Here is a 6,000-nt window from a genome sequence, read left to right as displayed (position 1 = left end):
GAGTGCTCCAAACCTGCTGTGTTGTCGAGGCACGCAAATTGTTTGAAAAAAATGGCTCACTGACTCAATGGTGGCTACTTTACTTTAATTAACTTTTATATTCTCTTTTCCTTTTTTCCCATTTTATCACCGTAAGAAATGGCGTCAACAATTGTAGGTGTCTGAGTTGTCTAAAGAGAGTGCAAAATGTAGCTCAAAATGGAAAGGCCTATATGTGCTGCACATGCATGATTTTCTTGATGTCAAATTGTCAATGACTGACCCGTGCTCATAGTGGTGGCAATGTGGCATCCAGCATTTTTCCTACAATAAGACTAAAACCTGAAGACTGAAGTAGCACTCTGTTAATCTGCAAGTCTTTTGTCTTTGTAAGGAAAAAAACACAAAAAAAGTGTTTAATTTTATTTTTTATCTTGAAAATTTGAATATAGTCACTTGATCCTATAAATATAATCCAAGTATTTGTCATGGAGTATAAACTTTAATGTGGTCTGATAAGGTGCACTTTCTGAGAATACAAAAATAACATATTTGCAACTCTATAGGAGTGTACTATTTATATATCAACGATGCCACAATAATAAATCATTCTTGACATGCTTTTTATGTTTGATTTACTACAAGAATAGTAGTCTTTGTTGAAGCAAGTGACTTCTAGGATGGGTAGTCCGAATAGGAAATAGATTAGCCAAGTCATGGACTCATGGTGTTCATTGGAGACTATTCAATTAATTGTCTATTACTTTCATAGAGTTTGAGCATTTCTCAGCTAATTGAGATCTTGTTTAATTAGTTGGATGACAATAAGATGGCGAGTGTCCAGGTCCCTAATTGATCTTTTGGATTCTTTATATTTTCTATATCCTTTAGGGGTACAGACAGTCCAGTACACAGCCAGTGTATTTTAGCTATCTTTCACTCTTGATAGATTCCAATCTGGTCAAGTTTGACTTGCACAGTAAAATTGGGATTGGGTACCCCAACCTGAAAGGTTTTTGTCCCTCTATTGGTGCATTTTATGTCGAGTTTGATTTTTTTTTTTTGATGGGTCGAGTTTGAAATTGTGTTAGTAATTATCCTATTTTTTCTAAGTATATATGACATTTTTAAATTTCATGTTTATGATTGTTATGATTATTTCTATATATAGAGAATGGTAGAGAGCGAAGTAAAGAAGTGTATGCAGAAGAAAAAAAAAGGAAAATCAACAAATTGAGAAGACAAAATTTATTTCTGTTGGACACATGGGACTTTGGATATGGAACTTGCTTTACCTGATATTCTTAGAAATGAGTGCAACTTAGGCCACAACGATGATGGGGGTGGAAGATAATTGCATACAATAATATATCATATAAATTATCTTCACAATTTCACATTGATATCGATGTTGATTATGTCCAAAATTGAGTAAAGACATGGAAAAGACTATGGAATTGTTAGTGATATACTTTGCCAAAGTAGATTCATCAGTTGGGACGCAACAAGGAAGATGATTATAAATTATAATGCTTAGCAATAATATGTGAAGGTACGGTGAACAATGGTTTCATTCCTTTTTTAAATTTTTATTTTTTTATGGGACAATGGTTTCATTCTTGATAGTTATTATTTAAATGAACATAATTAATATTTATTTTGTTGTTGTTGTTGGGTGTTTTTTTTTTTTTTTTTTTTTTTTTTTTCCATTTTATATCACCTGTCTTTTGCTCCATGTTTAAATAGTCCAATAAAAAAGCTAGAAATTTTCGTTGAAAGTAATTGCAAACTGGGATGATATAGTATTTGTGTCGTAAAGATATATATGGCAATTGGTGAGGGTGCTGAAACATGTTTAGAAGTTGATAAGATCATCATGACTTTTGTTGAGAAACCAATGTTATTGATTTGGATGGTGGAACCCCAGAAGAATTGAACATATATAGGTGATCATGAAGCGTTAATCTTTCACCAACCTCGTTTAATATTCGAAAGAAAAGAGTTCAAGCATCAACTATACTTCTGTTATTGCTCCAGCAAATAAGTTAGTAGTGAGTAAGTATGTTCTTGCTACTTCTATGAAGTTAAACAACTTAACGCTTATGCTTGGTTTACAGAGAATAAAAAATATTTTCTCATGTTGAACAAAGTTCTGGCTGAGACTCCTAAGAGAAAGGAAAACATGGTGTTGATGTTTATTTCACAAGGGACATAGGATATGTTGGTGTTGCTCTTAAGATAATTAATTTTCCAATTTTAGTTTTATGTAGCCGATGTTTTTAAACCTTTCATAAGGACACGTTAATATCATATTTGGTATTATCAAGAAATAATGTCATCAGAATAAATTTTTTATATTTTCTTTTATTCATATTTGGTATTTTCTTTTTACTCTAACATTTTATTTATTTATTTATTTTCTTCAATCTTAAGCAAAAATAAGTTTCAATCAAATGTTAATTGTATTAATGAACAAAACATTATTCTTGTCACTAAAAGATTCTAATCAGTTTTTACACTATGGAAATTAACTACTTATTTTCTAGAACTATATTTTAATAGATTCAACAAACATATTGCATAGTGAAAGATTTTACAAATTCAAATTATGTCTAAAATTCAAAATTTATAATGAAAAATGCTAAAGTTACAAACAATTTTACAAATTACTAGTATGGTGAGTAATTATTATTATTAAGTAAAAAAGTAATATCAATGGTGGACCCAAATTAAAACCAGTAAAAATGGTCACATCAATAATTTGTAAAATAATATGTGGTTGTAACATTATTCATTTATAATTTAAAATTTTCTACAAGTATTATAAATGATGAGATTTTAAATGATAGAAATGTAAGTTATCATTTGTAAAATTCAATTAATTTAACAAATTTCTCATTCAAAGTTTCAAACACATGGTTAGAGAGGGTAGTGTTTACTCAAAAAAATTTTATTGAATGTGAATTTTGACAAATTCACTATTGGATCACTTTATTATTATTATTATTATTCTCCATGCTTGCAAAATTGAAGATAAGATCAATAGCTATGTTATTAATCAAATGTTTAAATTTATGTTTTTGTAGTATAAAATTATGCATAAAAAATGTGTTTATGGATTGAATGATAAATAACATCCAATTGACATGAAATTTGACACACATGTTAAAAAAAATAAATAATATGCAATCTAACATTTAGATTTTAAATAAAAATGTAATAATGTTAATTTTTTAGTAAAAGTTGTAGGCTTGTAGCTATTAGTTATAATCAAGTTTCTAGTGAAACTTTGTCCCAAATCTAATTACTTTTTTTTGGCATAAATGCACTTTTGGTCCCTATATTTTGACCATATTTGTCATTTTGGTCCCTATATTTTTATTTTACTACCTTTAGTAGTCCCTAAAATGAAAAATGCGTTCTATTTTGACCCTTACCGTTATCTCACTAGTTGAAAATATCCTATGTGGTTGGTGGAGTGCATAGTTAGTGTAGGGATAAAGGTCCTAAATATAGGTATTGGGCTGTGGGCCATGCCCAAGGATGTTAAGTAGCCCAAGGACATGTAGATATTAGCAAAGACGTGCAAATTAATGGGTCGTGGAAGAAGTCTGGTCACAATGAGTAGGAGACGTTGTCCGAGGAGAAATACCTCTTCAGCTAAGCAAAGTAAAGGTCAAAGGTCCGACCATCCATCAAGAACAGGGCAACAGACAATCTTGCTTGGAAGGATAAACATCAAAGAGGGACGAGACAAAAGAGACTTGGGAAATATCTGAGAAGAAAGTTGCTACCACAGCATTTAATGCGCTGTACTAACCCGCTGATTGCATTAATGTGGAAGTGATACCTGAATAGTAACTGTCAACCTTACAACTACCCTCCTTCCCCGACTTCAGGGAGGGGCTGATGGGAAAAGTATTAAGAAGATTAGCAACCTGATCTACACATGGAGGGCTGAGATGAAAGAAGGGGAAGGAATATAAAAGAGAAGAACCCCATTACAAAGGGGAGGATGAGAAAATCTGAGAGCAATCACTGTATACTCAAGAATTGTAATTTGGCATAAGTCTAAGAGAAATATATAAGAACAAACCTTTCTCGGACTTGGCCGAGGAGAACTTTTTTTATTCAAAACTGTTTGCTTTATTCTTTCTAGTAATAACTAATCTACTGTGATCATTGTCCATTTAACTCATTGAAAGTTCAGTTTGAAACCCACTCTGTAACAAATTCATTGTTTTGGACTTTTTGAGCCATTGACCATCAATTTGGGCTTTAGGATCAAATTGTGTCCTTACAGTTGGCATATAGAACACCTACTTGGCCATTAAAATAATAATACATTTTTTTATTTAGCATTTAAATAATGTCACATTAGCATTTTAAGTATTAAAAAAAACCACACTAGAAAAACAATTAAAACAAAATTCTAAACTTATGATTTTTTAAATAAAATAAAATTTCTTTTTCTTTTCATTAATTTTTTTGGAAGAACATGCACCAGAGCATAACTGCTCACGTTCTTCCCAAAATATCATGTTTAGTTGCCCAAAAAATTTAATTTTTCAGTTTTAAAGATTGAGAAAAAATTTTATAATAAATTTCTCAACTTTTCTTAAACATTTTTGGCAACCAAGCACAACATCAGTTGAAAATCGACCGTCATTGTTATTTTCCTATATCTCCCTCTATCTCTAAGCTTAAAACTCTCAATCTCTTAGCTGAAAACTCGAAATTCTTTCTCTCACTCAAATCGGTGTCTTTCTCATAGATTGGTGGGTCTTTCTTATATGGGTGTCTCTCTAATGTCGCAAAAGTTACAAGAAAACAATCGCGTTACTTTCTAAATGGAAAAAGAAGCTAAATACGTTAGCTTTTAAATAAAAACCTCGAATCCACGAAGAGTCCCTTAAATTGACAAGGTGATAGGATTCTAGAATCCACTAGAGAAAAATGGATAAAGTCTGTATTTTTTTTTTTATAAATATGAAAAATGAGTTGCCTTGTAGGTTACAATATGTTTAAATAGTAAAAAGAAAATAGCCCTAGGTGGGTCTCACTCTCTTTCATCTCTATCTCTCAACTTGGTGGTGGAGATAAGTGGTAGAATCGAGAGGCACCCATTTTCATATAAACCTGGATCAAGATTATTAAGGTCCTTCCTTTTCAAAAGGCTAGATTTCCTCCACTATATTTGTTTTGTACTAAGAAAGTGAAAGAATTGGCAAAGTAATTGTTGAAGGTGTTTGTGTTTTGTAATCCTAGATCTTTGGTTTTGGTTTTAGTTTCATCTGGGTTTGGCTTTTCAGTTTCATGTGGGTTTGTTTGTACTAGGAAATTGCAAGAATCAATTGGGTTTGAAGGGATTTGGATCTAATGGCCTTTGTTTGTTTTGAATTTTTCTAGGTTTAAAATAAAGGTTTGTTTTGTGGGTTTGATATTTGTGAAGGGGTTGATTTTTCTAGGTTCATGTGATGTTTTGGGTTTGCTGGAGATTGATTGTTGGGTTTAGGGTTGTGTTATTTGTGTTTTGAATCTTTGAAGGTCTTTGTATTTTGTAGATCTGTACGCTTTGATTTTACATGTTCCATGTTGGGTTTGTTCTTGATTTTTTTAATTTCCTAGGCAACCAAACATATTATTTGAGAAAGAACATGAAGAACATGTTCTTCATGATGACTAGGAAGAATATAATGTAAAGAAATTTTTTTCTTAATAATTTTTTAAAAAATCAGAAGTTTAGAATTTTATGTTTTTATTGCTTTATCTTATGTGGATTTTTTTTATAATGAAAATGTTGATATGGAATTATTTTTAATATTATTATAGAGGCCATGTCAGCCGTTATTGTGCCAGCAGTATAGTATGTTTGTCACATAAAATTTTTTCGTTAATATGATGACGATAGGGACCAAAATGAAACGCATTTTTATTTTGAAGTCTAAAAACCAAAAAATAAAAAAGTTGAGATTAAGGCTGCATTTGAATCGGGTGAAAAGCATTTCTAGAAATGCTTTT

This window comes from Quercus suber, unplaced genomic scaffold, assembly GCF_002906115.3.
Source record: "Quercus suber isolate HL8 unplaced genomic scaffold, Cork oak 2.0 scaffold_226, whole genome shotgun sequence".
NCBI lineage: Eukaryota > Viridiplantae > Streptophyta > Magnoliopsida > Fagales > Fagaceae > Quercus > Quercus suber.
The sequence above is the reverse complement of the archived record's forward strand: the minus strand, read 5'-3'. Positions refer to the sequence as shown.